Source organism: Thamnophis sirtalis, unplaced genomic scaffold (assembly GCF_051295495.1).
Source record: "Thamnophis sirtalis isolate CommonGarterSnake01/CBP01778 unplaced genomic scaffold, rThaSir2_p1.2 scaffold_7, whole genome shotgun sequence".
NCBI lineage: Eukaryota > Metazoa > Chordata > Lepidosauria > Squamata > Natricidae > Thamnophis > Thamnophis sirtalis.
Window position 1 is genome coordinate 5,589,172 of NW_028261387.1, and position 24,298 is coordinate 5,613,469.

A 24,298-nucleotide genomic window follows, 5' to 3' on the forward strand; every position below is an offset into this window, starting at 1 on the left:
GAAAGCTGTAAAAACTTGGCTGTTCTGGCAGGCCTTGCGCTGTTGACCTCACTGTTGAGGTCCAGCCCCGATTAGCATGAATGTACGAGGTGTTGCTGTTTTTAAACTGTTTTCTTTCATCGTTATGTGTTTTTTTTTCTTATATTTTTTGTAAGCCGCCCGGAGTCCTTCAGGATTGGGCGGCATATAAATATATGGGGATAATCTTATTTCGCCCCTCCCGAATGCTGAGTGAATGTTGAGTTTTATTGTCTAATTTACTTTGTGCACATTTCTTTTTTTGTATTGTCCTACACTCCCCTTCCTTTTTTTGATTGTAAGCCGCCCTGAGTCCCCTCAGGGAAAAGGGCGGCCTATAAATAAACTACAAACTAAACTAAACTAAACTATTTAATAAAATAAATAAATAAAATAAATAAATACACATTTCAGATCAGAGCCAAGGTGGCGCAGTGGTTAAATGCAGCACTGCAGGCTACTGCTAGATCAGCAGGTCAGCGGTTCAAATCTCACCGGCTCAGGGTTGACTCAGCCTTCCATCCTTCCGAGGTGGGTAAAATGAGGACCCAGATTGTTGGGGGCAATATGCTGACTCTCTGTAAACCGCTTAGAGAGGCCTGAAAGGCCTATGAAGCGGTATATAAGTCTACTGCTATTGCTATTGCTATCTAAAACCTCACCTTCTTTTTATGGTTTGTGGTGAGGACCAGAGAGTTCATTAATTTTATTATTAATAATTTTCTATCCTGACTGGTGCTTATTTAATCGGTGTGGATCAGATAAAATTAAAACTGAATTTCCTTTAGGAGAAATGTATGAAATCATCAGTTAGAACACTTAGTCAATATTATTAGCTGGGAGTAAAATCTTGAAAAGCAGACGTGCTTTTTCCATTTTCCTCACGAAAAAATGATAAATTCAGAATTGAATCAAGAGGGACCCCTACCTGTTCACAGAATCAAAGATCACTTGAGAAAAGAATTTGAAGCCCTCCCTTATAATAGATCAATGAAGGAAAACTGGATTTTTAAAAACTTTCTCATTGAAAAAAATCAATTTATTTGAAATTATATTTATTGTAGAAGACACATGCAGCACAATGACATTTTCATCCTTCTGAAAATCTGAAAAGCATCTGGTAACCGCAAGCAAGGTTTATTACATGTGTATTCCAGGAGAGGATAAGAAGAGAAAGAGAAAATATAATTTTACTGTCTTGTGAGACTTGTCCTATTGCTTTCTGCTTGTTGCTCTGAATTATAAACATCATTTCTCTGAGGTGCAATAAAATAATTTTAAAGAGTGTAAAACAGCCACTTCCTTACTTATTTCACACAAGCTTCTTCCAAAGTGTTACGTCTTTATTTTTGCCCAGAAAAATAATAGGGTTTTTTCCCTCAACTTCTCAAAGGTTGCCTTGTCATTTCAAAAGTTGGTGTGAAGAAATCTTACATTTTGTTACGATGCTTTACAGTTCTTTCTTCTACATGCTGTGTGCACGCTAATAGCAATAGCAGTTAGACTTATATACCGCTTCATAAGGCTTTCAGCCCTCTCTAAGCGGTTTACAGAGTCGGCATATTGCCCCCACAATCCGGGTCCTCATTTTACCCACCTCAGAAGGATGGAAGGCTGAGTCAAGCCTGAGCCGGTGAGATTTGAACCGCCGAACTGCAGATAGCAGTCAGCTGAAGTGGCCTGCAGTACTGCACCCTAACCACTGCGCCACCTCGGCTCTTTGGGATGCAGTGTTTGTCCTGTAGCAATAGCAGTAGACTTATTTTCTGTAGCAGAAAAAAATATTCTTTGACTTCAAATTTGCTACTATGAACTACTAGAATATACATTATTTCTACTGTATTATTCTTCTCAAGGAATTCTACACTTGGAGTCATTTCTAGTGAGGAATGGTGAATTGACATTCCATGAACCTCAGGAGACATTACTGTCAAAAAGACAGCTTGATACTGGATACTGGATACTGGATACAGACTCTGGAAATTCTTTCTGGATTAAAGAGAGATTTTGAGATTAACCATATGTACTCCAACCAAGTGGTGTTTTTGTGAGTAGACAGCAGAAATTGACAGTTTTACAGTCTTTTTCTGGGAGTTTCAGGATTCCACTGCACTCTGAGCTGTTAATGTAGCCTTTTATTAACTCAATATTTGAGTAAACCTCAGCTTTTTAATCACTTTGGAATTCATTGTTTGCCAAAAATTGAAGAACCTTCAGAACCGCAAGTTTGGTATGTGCTGGCTAAGTGGCTCTTCAATCTATTTAGAAAGAAAGTTATGTGTTTAAAGAACATCATTTTCTTTTTCACAATATATAGCAAAAGGGTGATTACAGCATTAATTTCAGGGGGAAGAAATTAAATGGATTAAGAGTTCAAAGGAATTTTGAATTAAAGAAAGACTGTGAAGTTAATTATGGAGATATAAATATTGAAGTTGCTATTTAACTCTGTCTAGACTTTGGCTGATTAATAAGGGGATGTGACGATTTAGAGACAAGTTTAGAGAAAATGGGTTGGGATATGGGGTGAAAATGGGTTGGGATATGGGATTAAAAATGCAAATAGTTGCATTTTAAGGTCCAGTGATAATGTTGATTATACTTGCTGAGAATGAAGGGGGAAGTTTCTTCTAATTTTTTCCTTCCTTTTTCTTCCTCTTCCTCTTCTTCTTTTTTTTTTTTTTTTTTGAGTTTTTCTGAACTTTTTCATATATACAGTATATAAATGTATTTTTATATTAGGTGGTTGTATTAGTTTTATTTGTTTAATATAATCCTCAATAAAATTATTCAGGGAAGAAAAGGAATTCTCCACAAGTTTAAATACAGCAAAAAAATCAACATTCTATAGGAGATTTATTTATTATTTATTTATTAAACACATTTATATGCCGCCCAATCCCGAAGGACTCCGGGCGGCTTACAAAAATAAAGAGGGAAAAAAACACGTAACGAGAAAAGAAACAGTTTAAAAACAGCAACACCCTCATACATTCATTCTAATCAGGGCTGGACCTCAACAGTGAGGTCAACAGCCCCAGTCCTGCCGGAACAGCCAGGTTTTTACAGCTTTCCTGAAGGCCATGAGAGTGGGTATGGTCCGGATCTCCAGGGGTAGCTGGTTCCAGAGAGTCGGAGCAGCCACAGAGAAGGCTCTCCTCCGAGGGCCCGCCGGTCGACACTGTCTGGCTGATGGCATCTGAAGGAGGGCCAATCTGTGGGATCTTACTGGCCGCTGGGAGGTATGTGGCAGCAGGCGGTCTCGAAGGTACTCTGGCCCTAAGTCATGTAGGGCTTTAAAGGTGATAACCAACACCTTGAATTGTGTCTAGAGACCAATTGGTAGCCAGTGCAGCTCACGGAGGACAGGTATAACATGGGTGTACCTCGGTACACCCAATATCACTCGTGCGGCCGCATTCTGAACTAACTGCAGTCTCCGAACACTTTTCAAGGGTAGCCCCATGTAGAGCGCGTTGCAATAATCCAGCGTCGAGGTGACAAGGGCGTGAGTTACCATTTGAAGTGCCTCCCGATCCAAATAGGGCCGCAATTGGTGCACCAGACAAACTTGGGCAAAGGGCCCCCTGGTCACAGCCGATAGATGATGTTCCAATTTCAGCTGCGAATCCAGAAGGACTCCCAAATTGCGAGCCCTCTCTGAGGGGCGTAAATTTTCACCCCCCAGGGTTAAGGATGGACTGTCCAAGTAGTCCTTCGGGGGCAGCATCCAAAGCCACTCAGGTCTTATCGGGATTGAGCACAAGTTTGTTCACCCCCATCCAGTTCCTAACAGCCTCCAGGCATCGGCACATCACATCTACCGCTACACTGAGCTGGCACGGGGCAGAAAGATACAATTGAGTATCGTCCGCATATTGGAGATAAGATTATGTTGCATTTTTTTTTCAGAAATAGAGTTATGGAGCACTGAATGTCAGAAGAAAAAGATTTTTCTATCCACTATTGAACTTTAATCCAAGATAGACAACTTGGTTCCATATTATAGAATGACTCAATCATTAAAATTGATGTTTTGTACATTTATTTTGAAAGGAGGCTATAAATACATGGAAATGCAACTAGCTGAAATAGTCCATCAATTTTTTTTGAGCCAAATCTTCAGGGCAACATTAAATTCTGGGGAAACTAAAGAAATGGAGAAGTCAGATGCCACAGATGACTTAGCCCGAAATCCCTGAATTACAGATCAAGAAATTACATACTTTTCCACAAACATGTATAATTCATAGCAGAAGATTTACAACTGTAATTGAGCCTGGAATTACAGTATTAAATCATTGCAGTCATAAGTCAAGGCATTCAGGTGACCAGAAGTCAATTTCCAGCTTTTTACATGGCAATTATGAAGTGAATACTGTAGTCATTAAATAATGCCATGGTCATTAAGAGAACAGCAGGCAGTGGTGGGATTCAAATAATTTAACAACCGGTCCTCTGCCCTAATGAATGGCTGGGTGGGTGTGGCTCAGTGGTCATGTGACTGGGTGGCCATGGCCAACTCAATGTCACTCACGTCAATGGCCGCTTCGCTTTAGCTGTTACAATGTAATAAGGGTTACCGGAGGGGCAGTTTCTGGAAGCAGGGCAATAAAGATGAGGCTAGAAACAACACCAGAATGTTTCCTTCCTGCCTTCCTTACAGGATTAGCCCTGTAAAGAGGGGAAAAAACAAAAGGAGATTTCTTCCAACAACCGGTTCTCTGAACCTCTTAGAAAGTTACCAACCGGTTCTCCCAAATAGGTGCGAACTGGCTGAATCCCACCACTGATGGCAGGGCTGCTAAGTGAACACCACAGTTAAGTAAAGACACTGCAGTTGTTAAGCGAATGTCATGATTGGTAAGTAAATCCATTAATTTGAATGGCCATTTTATTTCTGGAAACTGACCCCTAAAAATCATGAATTGAGGTCACGTGACTGTGAAACACCACAAGTCATAATGTTGATCCACCCAACGTGTTCATTGACAGGTAGATGGGTGAATGTAACCATTTATGATGGCCAAGGCGGTTTTATGGGTCATAAAGCTCCCCTTTTGTAGCTTCAAACAGCGGTAAAATGATTGATCATTAAACACGGACTACCTGCATGTAGAAATCTGGGGTTACTTATTTATTTAAAAGTCTATCCTCTTTTTGATAATGCAGATCTAAGAGCACACAAGTGTATTATCAAATGCAGAGCACAGCACAATCCTTTAGAATCTAGTTTTTCATTTTCAGCTTAGGATAACGCTGCATGTTACTCTCAGGCAACAGAGACCACAAATGATGGTAATTTCTCCCGGATGCCTTAGATCAATGCTGCATCGGAGATACTGGGAAGAGGATGAATTCCAGGTAGCAGCAGGATCTTCCTCATTATTAAAAGGAGAGAAAGAGGGCAGAGAAAGAAAAACTAAGACTACATCACCCCCAAGTAAACCTTACCATTCCAAATAAACAAACATGCACATACCCCCCAACTGTTTAAAACTGTCACGAAGCGAGGAATATGGAGCGTAGAATTCTGCTTTACCAGTAAGTTATTTGCATGAATGAACAGAAGGAGAGATGGATGGTGTCAGCCCTGCCTAGTACACCTGAAAGGAAATTAATTCTGCTTTATTGTAAGGCTAATTAACAGAGTCTTGCACGTCTCAAAGTAAAAACTTTTCTGCGTTTTAGCTGCTTGATTTGATTTGATTTGATCCATTATGGCAGATGCTACCTAAATTTCTGTGTCTGATTTATGAGCCACTCGGTTCCACCACAAAACCGCGGTAGACTAAAGCGCGTGTGACTAAAGCGCGGTGACAAAACCGCACCGTCAAAACCGTGCGACAACAGCGCGCCGACAACAGCGCGCCGACAGAAGCGCGCTGTAACATAACCCTAAAAATAACCCTAAACCTAACCCTAAACCTAACGCTAAACCTACCCTAAACCTACCCTAAACCTAAACCTAAACCTAAACCTAACCCTAACCCTAACCCTAACCCTAACCCTAACGCTAAACCTAACCCTAAACCTAACCCTAAACCTTACCTTAAGTTAAATCGCGCTTCTGTTGGCATGCTGTTGTCGGCGCGCTGTTGTCGGCGCGCTTTTGACATCGCGGTTTTAGCGCCGCGGTGTTGTCGGCACGCTTTTGACATTCGCGGTTATGTCGTGCCACGGAGCCACTCAGGGTTTCTACCATTTTTCTCTGATTCCTAAGCAGCATCTCTTCCCCCAAGGTCATTCACACATTCCATTCAGTGGTGGGTTCTTACCGGTTTGGACCAGTTTGGCCAAGTAGGTAGTAACCTGGCTGGCCATGCCCCTGAACCAGTTCTATTGGCGCCAAAGGCACCATTATCTTGCTGATTGCTTCTGCGCATGCTCAGAAGCAATTTTTGACTACTGCACATGTACGCATAATTCACATTAAGCGTGCACGCCCAAAACACATCCCTGAGCGAACCCACCCATTATTCCATCACAGATGGAGAAATAAGACGTAACTACGGACTTCCTAATTCTTGTCATAGGCCAATGTACATGGAGAGGAAAAACAGGGCCGTGATTAAGTTCAGTGGCCTCCAGTCTATGTCTGAACCTTAAAGATATTTCACAATAGACTGTCCTCAAGTAAGGCTTGATTTCATTTTGATATCAAGGAGCCATGGTGGTGTAGTGGTTGGAATGCAGTATTGCAATTACAGCCTAACTCTGCTCGCTGCCATGAGTTCAGTCCTCACAGGTTGATGGTTGACTTGGCCTTCCATCTTTCCAAAGTCAGTAAAATGAGGAGCCAGATTGTTGGGACCAATAGGCTGACTCTGTCTTACAGAAGGTTTACAACCCTTAGAGAGGGGGGTAAACAGTGGTGGGTTTCAAAAATTGTTCGAACCTACTCTGTGGGTGTGGCCTCCTTTGTGGGAGTGGCTTGCCGCCCATGTGACTGGATGGGAGTCGCTTGCCGCCCATGGGACCGGATATAAAGATGCCAACGACACTTGTCAGAACCACCTTAAATTACCTCACACAGCACTGGCATGCATAAGAATAGGATGTAAACTTGTTTTTTAAAAGGCATCTTTGGTTTGCGTTAAAACAACTTCAACACACGCAATGTTCTGATTGCACCACAAACGCAGTAGTCATCCTTACCTTTCACAGAGGCACTGAGTTTTATAAATAGGAGCATGATAGTGTAGAATAATCATATCCAAGGACCAATGGTGGGTTTCAAAAAATGTTTGGAACCTCTTCTGTAGGTGTGGCCTGCTTTCCGGGTCCACTGGTGGAACCTCTTCTAACCGGTTCGGTAGATTTGACGAACCGGTTCTACCGAATAGGTGCGAACTGGTAGGAACCCACCTCTGGGGGTAAAGCACTGTGAAGTGTATGTAAGTCTATGAAGTATGAAGTGCTATTGCTATTGCTATCATTTTAATTATACTTTACTTAAGGGTTTGGAAAATGGGGTTTAATGCTGAGACCTATTTGATAACAATCCCTAGTACTGTTCCCCTAAATGACATTTTACCCCAAATTCTTACCAGGAGTATCTGACTCATTTCTTAAATCTTAACTAACTCAGCTGAGCCTCTGCATTCTTGCATTTTCCCTGGATCGATCAAGGGGAATTCACTACCCAATTTTCACTAGTCTAACACAGACTCAAAAGAAGCACAAATGCAGCCAGCAAGAGTATTTTGTGTGCATTCATTCCATACAGGGGTAGAAACCACTCATGCCAGTGATTCAGTGATTTTATTTTTCTTTATATTGATCTAGCATAGCAAAATGCTTTCTAAATAATCTTTAACAAAAATGTTTGGGAGTTGTATGTTCAATTTTGTAAAATACATATGGGAAACTTTTCTTATTATTTTGTTATTATTTCAAGGATTGAAGCTACATATTTCTATGCATAATATTTCTGCTCCAGTGCTCTATCTCATGGTGGGCTGTTAAAGAGTTAGTAAGTGAATGTGCTAAATAAAGTGTATTATGTAACAGTAACACAGTCCATTCAGAAGGATTTTTCCCCCTTTTGCTGTGGATGTTCCACTGAATTATTCAAATGTTAACATACTTATGAAATTTACATAACCCAAATAAGAACCTAACATAATTACAATGGGGAGCAATTATTTTTTTTTAATTTGCACAATGGATTATGCGTTTTACTGAAATAGTTCAAATAAAAATTTCTTTCACTGACATGTTGTACTCCCAAAATCTGAAACAGTCTGCTTACTCACCATTTCTCTCTCTCCCAAAGAGCCATGAATCCAGCAATTCAGTGTTCATAATTTTTATTGGAAGTTCTGCATTGCACAACAAACAAAAATTAAAAATGGTTAATTGAAAAAAATTTCTGCTGAGGTTTCAAGCAGTGATGTGCAAAACCAAAAACTGCATTGCTGTAAATCTTTTCCTGCTGTAATGCAACCTGCAACTGAGGAGAAATTTCAGTTAGACAGTTAGAACAATTAATCAGTGGAACGACTTCAGAAATTGTGGATTCTCCATCACTGGAAGATTTTAAGAAGAGATTGGGCAACCATTTGTTTGAAATGGTATTGGGCAGAGGTGTCAAACTTGATTTCATTGAGGGCTGCATCAGAGTTGGGTTTGACCTCGGGGGGTTGAGGTGGGTGTGGCCTGGGTAGGTGTGGCCAGCTCAACATCACTTGTGTCAGGGGCGCCTGTGGTGGTCCAAGCACTCTGCCAGGGAAAACAGGCTCCTGAGCTCCGTTTTTGGCTTCGATGGCCTCCTGCAACCCTCTGCCAGTGAAAACGGAGCTCGGGAGGGCCTCATGTGGCACCACAGGCCAGTCCTTTGCTGTTTCTAGGTTGGCCCTGTGGGCCAGATCTAAGCACCCTGTGGGCCAGATCTGGCTCCTGGGCCTTGAACAGGGGGTTGGACTGAAGACTTCCAGCCCTGTTATTCTGAAACTTCTTAAAAGAAGCTTACTTGAGATTGATGAAATACAGTGGTAGGTAGGGTCACTGTTCTGACCCCCCTTCTTCACACACCAAAGCACGCCGAGACAAAGATACTTCAAGGATTTATTAACACACAGACTAGCCCTTGGCAGCAATCCAGCACAGACCAGAACTTGGCAGCAATCCAGCACAGACTAACCTTGGCAGCAATCCAACCTGCCAAGCTAGCCACAAGAGTTCTCCAGCTCTAGTAAATATGTTTACTCCTGCGACGAGCATGTGGAAAGTTATTCCTTTTATAGTCTGGAGAGGAGCCTAATTACCACCAGCTGAGTTCAATTATCTCCTGTAACTGTGCAAATGTTCTTCACGCCTATTAGCCCTCTGTTGCTGGGCATCCAGGACCAACTCCCTTGGCTCCTCCCCACTGCTCCAATGCATGATATTAGGATCACACTCTCTTGTCTCCTCTCCACTGCTCCAAGGCTCAGGCGCCTCCTGGTGGCCAACCAGCCTCTCTGAGCCCTGCTCGGAGTCGGAACCCTGTCCAGGGTCCTCCACATCCTCCAGAGCCGACTCATAGAGGCCCTCACTGTCGGAGTCTGGTGGCAGCTCCAGCGGCTCCTGCTGGGCCACAACAGGTCACTAGATTGCAGACTGAAATTAGGATTTACTTCCCCAAAGTATTTGAAAGTTATTTCTGAATGCAGCTGGTTAATGTTCTACTAGAATTATCTTTCCCACACCTGCTGTTCTCCAAAAGTATAGTGTTTGAGAACTCTGGGAGTTCTCAAAATCCCAACATATTTGGAAATCAGGATTAGAAGCGGTTATACTTACTAGTCAGTAAATATAAAACCAAAGCTTTTCCTTTATATTTACTCAGCCATTTCTAAGGACATACTTACCTATTCGCATACTGTGCTTGCATTCTGCATACTATTTCTATGGATGATGTACAGGCAATAACACTTTATAAAAACAGTATAAAACCACAAAAATACCAAAAAGCATTTACCTTTTTCCTATTGTGATGAGGGTGTGTGTGTGTTCTTTCATAGTTAATTTTTTATAAAGCTCTAAAACAAAATGATTACTACTGATAATCTTGCAGTAATGTTTACAATATTCTAGAGCAGTGGTTCTCTTATCCTGTCGTCCATGGATCCCTGGGGTGGGGGGAGCACAATGTCATCCCAGAGATGTGGAGCAATATTATAATTTACTGTAAAGATTGAATCAAGTCTTGTTAGTATATGGCCGCAAAAGTTATTTAAAGGGGGGTACGTGGTGAAGAACAGGTTGAGATCAGGGGTAAGTAACTTCTGGGAACGCCGAAAGATCCACCTGCCCGCCCGCGTTTCTTACCCAGTTTTGACGAATTCTGTGCTTCCACGCATGCGCAGAACACATACAGCGCCTGCGCGATCCTCCAGAACACATACAGCGCCTGTGCGCATGCACGAGGACAGCGCCGGCCCCGTTCCAACCGGTTCGGTTGGAACGGGGCGAGAAACCCACCGCTGGTTGAGATCCACTGTTCTAGAGTGAAGAGTAGAATTCTTGGCTCTCAAAGTCTTGTAGGACTCCATTTCCTCTGAATTCTAGCTATGCCAGCTAGAATTAACATGATAATTCAACAATTGGAAGACCAAAGGTATCTTCTGATTTTTGTCCCATGCTGAAAATGGCTGGGGAGAAATACTTGCCTAAGGGGGGAAACTAGACATGATGGTCATCAAAGGGAACAGATCCATATTTCTGGACATGACACTTATGAGAAGTGACATTTCAGTCACACTGCACATTTTTTCAGACTGCAGGGCATAAAAGTGCTGGAAGAATTCCTCTTGCTAACATTATGCCCACCAGCTGCAGACATCCTGGGTATCAATTACGGAGCATTAATGAGAAAAGATCTTTTCTCATTAGAAAAAAAAAATCTCTGAAATCTTTTCTGCTCACAGCCTTGCTTGGAATGATGGGCTTAAAAGAAAGATCATTCAAATATTTCTAATGACATTTTGCCTTTGCAAATTATTTCCCCCAAAATACGTCCTGTCCAGGATTCTCAACCAGCACAGTCAATGGCCAGTACATGTTTTGTTTTGATTAAATTTACATAGATTTGTTATGTATACTGCCCTGTAACCAGTTCCCAATTTTGCGAAACCTGAACTACGCACTTCACAGCCTATCTTATATTTTGTGATGCATTATACTTCCAAGGAACAGCATAAACAATGATTTCTATTATTTTATTGCTTTAATAACATTTTTAATGCCTTTACTTATTTTTGTACGTTTTAATTTATTTTGGGTGCGCCACTGCGAGGTGGCGCAGTGGTTAGAGTGCAGTACTGGAGGCTACTTCAGCTGACTGCAGTTCTGCAGTTTGGCGGTTCAAATCTCACCGGCTCAGGGTTGACTCAGCCTTCCATCCTTCTGAGGTGGGTAAAATGAGAACCCGGATTGTTTTGGGGGGCAATATGCTGACTCTGTAAACCGCTTAGAGAGGGCTGAAAACATATAGCCTGGACTGTGGTATGAGTATAAAATATCTGTGCACAAGATGTTTCGAATTCAAAATGGTTTGAGTTTGAAATGCCCTATTTCCATTTTGAAACCATTGGTCCAACAGTGTAAAAGTGTTCCACCGCTGTTTGATCCATCCTGTTCATTTTAGAAATGTTTCAAAGCTTGCAACAGGCCCCATTTCCTAAATTCAAATGGAAAACAACTCAAAAGCAATTCAAAATCGAAACGTTTTTACTCGTTGCTGTTGTGAGAAAAGCCCACTTTGATTTCAGCGGTTAGGGAAGAAGACACAACCTTTTGCATCGGACAAGTCGCAAATCTTCCCAAACTGAGTAATCCAATCCTTGAAGAATAGCTCTGAGGAAAAAGTCTTTGCTTTACATACACAATTGCCAGAAATTCTAGTTAAAAAGATCGAGCAGCAAGGACCAGTTATGGATCAATGGTCCCATTTCCTAAAAGTCATATGTTCCTTCAAAATAAAGTAGAAGAAGGTGGAGAAAGGGCCGTTCTATTAGCTATGCTAAAAGGCCAGCTTCAAGGAGTTCTCCTCCCCCAGGACATTATTATTCACTTTTATTCACTTGTCGGAATTGATGACTTAAATTTCTTGCCTTTCTCCTCCTCCTCCTCTCCCTCCCCTTTCCCTTGACTTTGAGTGTCATCTTTTTAGCTTATAAGCATCCATCTGTTAATTATATATAAGATACCCTGGTGGGCTTTTCCAACTGAAGAACAGGATAAAAAAAAGTTTTTTTCTGCAAACATATTTGCATCAACATTTCTCAATCGGTGGCCTATCCATCTGAAGTGGAACTTCCAAGTGGCTTCCAGAAAGAAGTAATATAAAGTTTAATTACATTTTTAAAGCTTGCTGTAAAATATAAGAGAAGGAATACATCAATGCTAAAAGGGAATGAGACTGAGTTTCTGTCACTCTTATCTCAACTCTATAAGAGCCGAGGTGGCGCAGTGGTTAGGGTGCAGTACTGCAGGCCACTTCAGCTGACTGTTATCTGCAGTTCAGCGGTTCAAATCTCACCGGCTCAAGGTTGACTCAGCCTTCCATCCTTCCGAGTGTGGGGGCAATTTGCTGACTCAATTTGCTAAAAATCTTTAAACCGCTTAGAGAGGGCTGAAAGCCCTATCAAGCGGTATATAAGTCTAATAAATAAATAAATAAATAAACTCTCCTCGCAGGGTTGTTGGTGTGGGGAAAATATGAGGGAAGTGTATTAGGAATGTTTGCTGCCTTGAGTTATTTATAAAACTAATCAAAGTGGAAAACAGATAGAGAGATGGGATGTTTTACCTTTACTATAATTAGATACGTTTTTTGCTAGAATGATTGGTGGGACTTAAAGAGCCAAGGTGGCGCAGTGGTTAAAATGCAGCACTGCAGGCTACTGCTAGATCAGCAGGTCAGCGGTTCAAATCTCACCGGCTCAGGGTTGACTCAGCCTTCCATCCTTCCGAGGTGGGTAAAATGAGGACCCAGATTGTTGGGGGCAATATGCTGACTCTCTGTAAACCGCTTAGAGAGGCCTGAAAGGCCTATGAAGCGGTATATAAGTCTACTGCTATTGCTATTAATTGCAAAAAAAATAAATAATAATTGGCCATCAGATGGCAGAGTTAGATTATTCTCTGTTCCCTTGCTGCCATCTAGCAGTCATCCATACTTGTCTTTAATCGTTCTCATTTCCAAATCTGGAATTCTTACCACTGGTTTACCATTTTTATCTACCAGTTACACCAGTGGTGGGTTTCAATTTTTTTTAGAATTCGGTTAGACTCAACCTTCGCTGGATTGTTCTTACTTGTTGTTCCTTAATAAAGAACTGTTGTTGCCTTTAGCCTTGTGTGCCTTTCCATTACCCGATCTAACACTGTTCACACAACAATGTCTTTGTAGGAAAGAAAAACACTTAAAAAAAAGGGAACCAGGAAAAAAAAAAGTTGAGGCAGTGATTCCTTCCAGAGGGAAATGCCTTATCCCCAAACACCACAGAGCTCCAGCATTTTCAGTTGCAAACTGGCTTGTGAACAATTTTTTCTTGCCTTGCAGCCAGTGGCGGATTAAGGCTCATTGGTGGCTTAAGCACTGACAAATCTTGGTGCCCCCCAGAGGGGGGTTCCTACCAGTTCACACCTATTTGGTAGAACTGGTTCGGAAAGCAGGCCACACCTACAGAAGAGGTTCCAAAATTTTTGGAAACCCACCATTGACACACACACACACACACACACACAGACACACACACACAGAGACACACACACACACACACACATGGACAGACAGACAGACAGACTGACTGACTCACACAGAGAGAGAAAAAGAAAGAAAGAAAGGTATGCATTAGGCTAGACAAGAATTTGGTGGTAAACTAGAATTATTTTGACATACAAAAAATTGTACTTCGATGTCTTATTGATTGAGGAATGATGAAATGTTTGTTTTAAAAGAAATAAAACTTTTGAACACAAAAAAAAGAAAGAGAAAGAAAGGAAGGAAGAAATAAAGAAAAAAAGAAAAAAGAAAGAAAAAGTGAGAGAGAGATGAAAGAAAAAAAGGAAAAAGGGACAGAGAGACAAAAGGAAGGAAAGAGAGAGAGAGAGAGAGAGAAAACACATGGCCGGCAAGCCACTCCCACCAGGTCACATGGCCAGCAAGCCACTCCCACAAAGGAGGCCACACCCACAGAGTAGGTTCGAAATTTTTTTGAAACCCACCACTGAGCCAGTCATACGCCCTCAGCCCTAGGAAGCAGCAAAAGGCATGCCATTTCCAAGGAAATTTGCCAAGAAACCTACAGTGGGGTTATTTCTGATTAGTTGTTTTATTGTTGTTCACCCACAGACAGAATCTTGCCAGACTAAAGCAATTCTCTGCATAATAATAATTATACTGTATGGATTGCTAGGAAAGTTCTGTCCTTGCCCTCTTCCTCTCCTCCAGGCATTTCAAACTCCATTGTCTCTTTGCCATCTGGGAAAGTGACCCTCCCTCCTGCGTCTCTATACTACGTTCTACCACATCAGAACTGCGCCAGTTTAGGCTCGATGTCTTTATTTTCAGCTTGAGAGTGTTCTGCTCCTTGACACAATGACATTTTTGTCCATGGACGGATGCATGGACAACTATTAGCAGATTTGTGAAAGCAACTTGCATCCCACCGAGTTGGAATGACCTCCTGCTGGCTACTGATTGAACTTGTTATGCCAAGTTATATATTTGGATAGGTGTGTTGTGCGCATATGTGTAGAAAGAGAGAGAGAATTTGCTGTTACTAATTTTTCAACTTTTCCTCAGAGTGGCTCAGATTTATCACAAATGCCTTGCCAGGGTGAGGATCCAGAGAAGCTGGCCTTCTATTTCAGATGAATTATGGCAACTTTTCAAAATTCCCCAATTCAAACTAACGCTCAGCCTAGATTCTAATTTGGCTATACTACTCATAGCCCCAGGTTACTCCAGATATATGACTCTTTCCATCTTTAATAGTCTTTACCAAAATTGATTAATTAATTCCCCTCGGCATTCTGACTGGGTTGGATGAGAAAGGTTTCAATCACATTTTATGAGGTTAGCTCTCTTCCGTAGATATTATACCTATAGAGTAGTTTGATGTCAGAGTAGGATTTAGATCACTCCTGTTCCCAATGATGTGAAAAGAGACTAGCAGAATATACCCTTAGGTGAGGTATTCTGAGATCACTAATCCCATTAGCTCTTCCAGGTCATTCATACTGCAGTTAAAATATACCTCCTTCTCCAGACACCTATGTTTTCTTAGATTTGAAATTAACTCCTCCTCCTTCCATCCCAGAAAAAAAAATCTGCTTCTTTCTTGAGCAGTTTTAATAAGTGCCCTTGTCACCAGAGATAGGTGAATGTTGTGGCCCAGCAGGAGCCGTTGGAGCTGCCACCAGACTCCGACAGCGAGAGGCTCTATGAGTCGGCTCTGGAGGATGTGGAGGACCCTGGACAGGGTTCCGACTCCGAGCAGGGCGCAGAGAGGCTGGTTGGCCACCAGGAGGCGCCTGAGCCTTGGACCAGTGGGGAGGAGACACGGGAGTGTGATCCGGACGTCAGCAGTGGGGAGGAGCCAAGGGAGTTGTTCCTAGATGCCCGGCACCGGAGAGCTAATAGGCGTAAGGAACAATTACGCAATTACAGGAGGTAATTTTTAATAATAAATAAATAATAAATAATTGCACTCAGCTGGTGGTCATTAGGCTCTTCTCCAGACTATAAAAGGACTGCTTGTGCACACGCCCCTTTTGCAGAAGTTAATTCAGGAACTAATGTTGGAGAACATTATAGTGAGCTTGGCAGGCTGGATTGCTGCCATGGCTTATCTGTGCTGGATTGCTGCCCAAGCTTGTCTGTGCCGGTTTGCTGCCAAGGACCTGTCTGCCTGTTAATTAAATGTCGCAACTTATCTTTGGCTCGGAGTGTGTGCTGGTGTGGGACGAGGGGGGTCAGAACAGTGAATAATAACAAAGGTTTCAATGACAGTGTCCTCCTTGAATATATCTTCTTCCAAATCATTGGTATTATCTTTCCAGCAGCAAGTGAAAATGATTGTTATTTAGTGACTTACAGGTACTTTCAGAACAGAAAGAATCCACCCAATTTGGAAAAGAATCGCAATTCTATTTTCATTCCCAGGCCACCACTCCTCAAATCTCTGCCACCAATAATCCAGAGCTCCCTTCTCTATCTCCTTCCTCATAGCCTGACCTAGGCTTCACCAAATCAGGAAAGAGACTCCTTGTCCTGGAAAAAAAAACCCCTTTTTATTTGGCTAATGTGAATTCCTGGCGTTCACATCCAGCAAAGTCCCGGCAAACAGTCTTTCAAGGGTGAATTGCAACAACAGACTTTATCAGTCATTGGATAGTTGCCAGGCCAGGTGCAACACTGGACAATGGAATACTTGGCAAGCAGTCTCTTTGTGGCATGGACTCAGATAAGTCAGATAAACAAATCTTCACACTAAGAAACAAACGAATTGTCTCCTGAAAACACCCCGCCCCTTTTGCTCCTATTTATTTCCTATGGAAGTGGCCATTCAGCATTCACTTATGCCTTTACTCCTGAGTCAACCTCTGTTCCTTAATTGTTCCTTTCTCCTGACAGCTCTGCACATGCGCACATTGAGAACAGGCTCCAGCTGTTCTTCTGCCCCACTAATATCTGACTCCGAAGGTAGCTGATAACTGTCAGGCGGCCCTGGCCCCATCTCTGCCTCCAACACAGAGCCCTCATCAGAGCCTTCCCCAGACTCCAGGACTGGCCCAGGTTCCTCCCCAACCTCCTCACTGTCTGAGTCTGGCGGGCCACAACAATAAGGAATTGATGTGATAGAAACAAGTTGCTGGAGAAAGGAGTAAAATGAGCCAAACTAAAGAAGTTGCTAGGAAATTGAGATTATGCTGCTAATTCTGTTATGCCTTCTGGAATGGCGAGATGCTCCCTTACCAGAGGTGGATTCCTACCAGTTCGCACCTATTCGGTAGAAGCGGTTCATCAAATCTACCGAACTGGTTAGAAGAGGTTCCACCAGTGGACCTGGAAAGCAGGTCACACCTACAGAAGAGGTTCCAAAAAGTTTTGAAATCCATCACTGGTCCTTGGATATGATTATTCTACACTATCATGCTCCTATTTATAAAACCCAGTGCCTCTGTGGAAGGTAAGGATGACTACTGCGTTTGTGGTGCAATCAGAACATTGCGTGTGTTGAAGTTGTTTTAACGCAAACCAAAGATGACTTTTAAAAAACAAGTTTACTTCATATTCTTATGCATGCCAGTGCTGTGTGTGAGGTAATTTAAGGTGGTTCTGACAAGTGTCATCGGCATCTTCATATCCAGTCACATGGGTGGCAAGCCACTCCCATCTGGTCACATGGGCAGCAAGCCACTCCCACAAAGGAGGCCACACCCACAGAGTAGGTTCGAACAATTTTTGAAACCCACCACTGTCCCTTACCCAGAGTCTGAAAAGACAAAATAATAAATCCCCCAGTCCCAGGAATTTGCTTTTACAGAATGGGGTCCTATGCTGAAATAAGAAAGAAAACAACTTTATTTTAATAAAGTCAACGATAACAAGGACAAGGAAAGGATTTTCAAGAACCTCTTTAGCAACCACTTCATGATCCTGTAATCTACATGCTCAAGCTATAATCATTGATCTGTAAACCGTCAGAGCAAATGGAGAAATTCAGGACTCTAGTTAGAAAAGGGGAAAAGATATACAAATAGGAACTTGCAATAAAACTTGCAAAACTGAACAAGCAGCATTTAAGAGAAACAAAGGATGCTTCATGCAATTAACTGCCCAAGTGCCATGGCCAGCCAGACATGTAATCCAGGGGTGGGATTCAAAATATTCTACTACTGGTTCTGTGGGCGTGGCTTGGTGGGCGTGGCATAGCTTGGTGGACATGGCAGGGGAAGTTTACTGCAAAATCCCCATTTCCTCACAATCAGCTGGGACTCAGGAGGCAGAGAATAGATGACAGTGGGGCCATTCACAGGTGGTATTTATTGGTTCTCCGAACTACTCAAAATTTCAGCTACCGATTCTCCAGAACTGGTCAGAACCTGCAGAATACCACCTCTGATGCAATCTTCTTCATGGGGTGAGGAATTTGGTCTTACTACTAGATTTGAATGCCAGATCCCACTAATGCCAATCTCTCAGGTTTTGGATCTAGAATGAGAGGCAAGGTGTTGTAGGTCCAAAAAATATATTATATAATAGAGACTCAAAGGCCATGGTACCAAAAGACTAACCACCAATTAATGTCAACTACAATGGAAATTAAACTTTAAAAGGCAAGAGTTTGGAGAAATCAAGGCTTCATAAAGCTGCGGCTACATCTGGATAGGGAATGTGAGGTCCGGTTTATTTAAGTCTGCTCGGAAAATCGATGCTTTGCTGAAATAACTTTTAGTGACTATTTCTGGTATTGAGAATATCCTTGCCCATTTTTGTGATACGTTGCCTTTTGAAACCTGCTGGATCTCAGCCTGTTTCTCATTCCCTGAACCCTGAATTGACTAACTAGTGGGATTTTAATAACTGATTTCACCTTATCTTTATAGTGTTGGTGAAGAACTGTGGACTGCTTTCAGGATGATTTTAGGAAGGAAATTAATTCATGGTAGTTCTATTTAACTTCCTGCAGTGTCCTCCTAGAAACTCCCACTTAACCTTGAGTTGGTTTCTTGCAGTGGTATTACACTGGCTTTTCTTTTAGTGTTATTCTTTCAATCCTTGTTATAAGTATATTGAAATCCATTTTTTTAAAAAAAAACAAAATGTGTTTGATTACTCAGCTTGAGTTTCCCTTAAAATGTAAAATTCCAGTTTTACCTCTATGTTCCTGCTACTTCCACTTCAGTGGTGGGTTTCAAAAAAAATTGGAACCTACTCTGTGGGTGTGGCCTCCTTTGTGGAGTGGCTTGCCGGCCATGTGACCTGGTGGGAGTGGCTTGCTGGCCATGTGTTCTCTCTCTCTCTCTCTCTCTCTATCTCTATCTATCTATCTATCTATCTATCTATCTATCTATCTATCTATCTATCTATCTATCTCCCCCCTTCCTTTTGTCTCTCTGTCCCTTTTTTCTTTTTTTCTTTCATCTCTCACTCTTTTTCTTTCTTTTTTCTTTGTTTTATTTATTTATTTATTTCTTCCTTTCTTTCTCTCTCTCTCTGTCTGTCTGTCTGTCTGTCTGTCTGTCTGTGTCATGGGTGGGTTTCAAAAAATTTGGAACCTCTTCTGTAGGTGTAGACTGCTTTCCGGGTCCACTGGTGGAACCTCTTCTAACTAGTTTGGTAGATTTGACGAACCGGTTCTTCCGAATAGGTGCGAACTGGTAGGAACCCACCTCTGTTCCACTTCCTCAGTTAATTGCATAACAACACGACAGGGATACGTCGTGTCTTTTTACCTTCCTCCACCTTCCAGAAGAAAATGTTGTTCAGCAAAAGAAGTCCGAATTTCCTAGAAGGACCATAATTGGCACAGCAAGCTAACCCACAAATATTGGGATAACTGAAGTCCCCATCGATGCTGCTTTATTATTTTTTTTTGAAAAGGTCTGAAGTTGGAAAACATTATCCACATCTTCTGGATGATGCTGGGACACTAACAATAACACTGCTTTTATTTCTTCCACCACTTTGTTAGTTGAAGCTAAGGGCTCGCTACTGCACTTCAAAAGCAATTCAGAAAAGGGGCTCAAGTCTAGAATATACAGAAGGATGAACACAGCATACGGTTCCCGTGTTATCCCAAGAAAAAAATATGGTATTTTTAAACAGTTGCAGGTCAGTGCTTACATTTGCCTTTCTGTATAATTCAATCCAAAGCACTGTGCAAACTCTCTGCTGTTTATCAGCCTTGTCAGGTTCATCCCCTGGATTTCTGAGCAGATGTGGAAACTTGTAATGCACATTACCATAGCTCATTATCTTTGGTAAAGTCCCAAACTAATTAGGTTTGTTAAAGTTCCTGCATTATGGAACCCCAAAACAATCGACCTCAAACGAAATGAGCTATCAGATCTTTCAAGAGCATTCTTTTGGCATTCTACTACTGCAATGCGCTCTACCTGGGGCAGCCTTTGAAGAGTATTCGGAGACTTCAACTCATCCAGAATGCAGCCGCGTGAGCGATTGTGGGTGCACCTTGGTACACCCACGTTACACCTATCCTCCGCAAGTTGCACTGGCTACCGATCGGTCTCCGGATATGCTTCAAAGTGCTAGTCGTATCTTATAAAGCCCTTCATGGTATTGGACCTGGGTACTTGAGAGACCGCCTGCTGCCAATTACCTCCCAAAGACCCGTCAGATCACACAGGGTCGGCCTCCTCCGGGTTCCGTCCACCAGCCAATGCCATCTGGCTACTACCCGGGGGAGGGCCTTCTCTGTAGCAGCTCCAGCTCTTTGGAATGAACTCCCCGCGGAGATTCGAACCCTCACCTCTCTCCAGGCCTGCCGGAAAGCCGTCAAAACCTGGCTGTGCCGGCAGGCCTGGGGTTGATGAGTTCCCCTCCCCTCTCGACTTGTGTGGCTGTGTGATTTTCGTGTATTTTAATTATGTGTACTGTTGTTTATGTTCCCTTTCCCCTTTGAGTTGTTCGCCGCCCTGAGTCCCTCCTGGAGAAGGGCGGCATACAAATAAACCAAAACTAAACTAATTCTGAAGAATGATTTTTTTTGTTGTTGTTGTTCGTGGATCATCAAAAATATATCAAGAGTTGATGGTGCAACAAGTATAAAGAGAAGGGAGCAATTATTCTGTTAACTAAAGTTCCTAGTAAGCCATATCAAAAGGCCTAACCTGGCACAGGTTCTTTAGGGAGGGTGAGGGAGACAAATGACAAGGTATGTTATGATTCAAATAGCACGAATTTCTTGTGTCAGGTGCCATGATATCACTGCTTACTTGTGCAATTTGCAAAATAATACCATGACAGACACATCACCTGGCATTTTGTGGCTTGCAGCAAATACCTATGCCTAGAAGTTAATTGATTTTTCCAACTTTCAGTTAAGAAAGAGAGCAAGTCCATCCCCTGCAGAAATAGAAATACAAGACATGGGATTCAAACACTATTCCACTTACTTCTTTAATGAGAAATGAGCTTGCTGTTACTGGTACTTTTCAATATATTCAGCCAACGAGTGAAATTACACTTACAGTATGACTGATGTTTCAAAAATAGCAGTAAATATATGAGTACTGTATAGCATGGGTATTAAACTCACAGCATCATGTTGTTGTCACGTGACGTATCACAATGTTTTCCCCTTCACGGAGTTGGGGTGGGTGTGGCCTGCACATGGCACATCTGGCCCACGGGCTGCCAGTTTGACATCCCTGCTGTATAGCATTCTTTTGCCAGTAGAACAGTCATTCTGGTCCATTTGGACCCTGTTTCTTACTCTACTAGCATGGAGCAGTGTTGTGCCTCAGCAGGAGCCGTTGGAGCTGCCACCAGACTCTGACAGCAAGGGGCCCTATGAGTCGGCTCTGGAGGATGTGGACAGGGTTCTGACTCCGAGCAGGGTGCAGAGAGACTGGTTGGCTACCAGGAGGTGCCTGAGCCTTGGACCAGTGGGGAGGAGACAAGGGAGTGTGATCGTGACGTCATGCATTGGAGCAGTGGGGAGGAGACAAGGGAGTTGTTCCTGGATGCCCGGCAACGGAGAGCTAATAGGCGTAAGGAACAGTTACCCAGTTACAGGAGATAATTGCACTCAGCTGGTGGTAATTAGGCTCCTCTCAAGACTATAAAAGGAATGATTGTGCACACTCTCGTTGCAGGAGTTAACGTATTCACTAAGAGTTGGAGAACTCTCATGGCTAGCTTGGCAGGCTGGATTGCTGCCAAGGTTAGTCTGTGCTGGATTGCTGCCAATGTCTTGTCTGTGCTGGATTGCTGCCAAGGTCCTGTCTGCGTGTTAATAAATCCTTGAAGTATCTTTGTCTCGGCGTGCTTTGGTGTAGGACGAGGGGGGGTCAGAACAGAGCAGTATTTACAGCTCATAGAAAGCAGTGATTAATTAAACTTAAAATGACAATACATTAATATACAGATAGTCCTTGATTTACAAGTTCATTTAGTGACAGCTCAAAGTTACAACAGCACTGAAAAAAGTAACATGATAGTTTTTCACATTTATGACCCTTGGAGCATTCCCTGTGCTCATATGATCAAAATTGGAATGCTTGGCAACCGATTCATATTTATGATGGTTGCAGTGTCTTGGGTCATGGGATCACTTTTTGTCACCTTCCAAAAAAGCAAAGTGAATAAGGAAGCCAGATTCATTTAACAATCCTGTTACTAGCTGCAATGATTCACTTAACAACTGTGGCAAGAAAAGTTTGAAGTTGCAACAGCACTGAAGTTACAACAGCATGGCCTTTTCTCTCTGCACTCTACTCCTTACTCTACTTGATGGTTGGATTTCCACCCACATTGGGTTAAAAATATGATTGTACAGTTTGTAGCACAGTTTTGTTGCAGGATTATAACCTGTATGATGAGTTCATTGTGTCCTTCAAGTCCAGAAATTGAGTTGAATAACATTTGATTCAGTCAAGCAAAGTAAGTAACTTGTGGGAATACAAATTTGTAAGTTTGTGGATCATAGCTGCCTAGTCAGCTGCTGACTTAACCATTTCCCCTTCCTAACAATGAATCAAAGTCCTTAACTTATCTATCCTTTCCCAAAGAGAGAGTTATGCAAATAACAAGCACAGATACAATATGAAATGGTAACAATTACCTTACTCTTTGCTGAATCTCCATTAGATTAATCGTAGGTAATGACAGACATGGCCTACTAATTGAGATCCAGTTTGGTTTTGTGGGTAAGAAGCAGGCTAGAAACTAGAAGACTGGGAGTTCTAGTTCTGCCTTAGGCATGAAAGCCAGTTGGGTAACTTTGGGACGGTCATGCTCTCTCAGCCCATGACATCAGGATTGGGTGAAAAGCCAGTCAATCAATTCCTGTTTCGACCACTGCATCAACACTTGTTTAATCTAGGACAGGGCGGTGGTGGATTGCTGCCAGTTCAGACTGGGTCGGCTGAACCAGTAGTAATGGTGGCGGGACGCCCCCACCCACCTTCCCAGATGCCTCTGCGCATGCGCAGACACATTGCGTACAAGTGCGAGCACGCACAGGTAATAAAAACCAGTAGTAAAAATATTTGCAACCCACCACTGGGGCAGGGATGTCAAACTGGCATCTCACAGGTCAAATGCATCATTAGGCAATATCTTGGTTTACAAATAGATAAAACTAGGGGAGGATACAAAATCTCACAAACTGAAAAGACTAACCAGCTACTCAGGACGTTTAGGATGGAACGGTGTAAACCAGCTAAAACTCCAATGGGTCAAGAATTTAGCCATGATGATGTAAAAAGCCCTGTGTTTGATAAAGGTATTTATCAATCATTAATTGGTAGCTTATCCTATCTGAGTAATTGGTCAAGGCCCGACATAGCATATAGTGTAAATCAATTAGCCAGGTTTAATGCTGAACCTACTGAAAGGCACTGGCAAGCTGCTAAGAGGATATGAAGGTATCTTAAGCAAACAATGCATTATGCATTGTATTTAGAACCTAAAGATGATCTGAGCTTAACCGCTTATGCTGATGCAAGTTTTGCTACAGATGTGTCTACACGGAAATCAACATGAGGGTTTGTTGTATTCCTGGGAAAAGCACTAATTGGATGGCGGTCTATTAGACAAAAACATTTAAGTCTATTGACTATGGAGGCTGAATTCTCATGTTTGTCATTATTATGTACAGATGTAGTTTGTTACAAACAACTCCTACTTGATACGGGGATTGACATATAAGAGCCTATAGTTGTTTATGAAAACAATCAAGCAGCAATTCAGATGGCATCCAATTTTGCTGTAAAAACTAGGTCAAAACACACTGATATAAGATATCTGAATGTAAGGCAGTGTGTGAATAGTAAATTAGTTTCACTGGAGTACTGCATGTCTGAACATAACATTGCAGATCATTTTACTAAGGCCCAAGGTAATATAAAGCATAAACGTTGTTGCGAGGAATACGGATTAAGATTGTAAGATTTATATATTGTCTTACCCAAAGGGGAGAGTGTTAGGAATATAATCTAATGGTTGGATTGGCAATATATAAATCATGTAACAATGCTATACCTGTTTCTTTAAATCATACTGTAAAATGTGATTGGTTGCTGTTTCCTCAAT

At 42.1% G+C, this 24,298-nt stretch overlaps 1 protein-coding gene across 1 annotated transcript in view; it reads left to right on the top strand.

Annotated features, from left to right (window-relative positions):
- OLFM3 (olfactomedin 3) overlaps positions 1 to 24,298 on the top strand; it is a 232,974-nt gene that overhangs the window by 124,834 nt on the left and 83,842 nt on the right. The gene's annotated exons all lie outside the window — the stretch shown is intronic.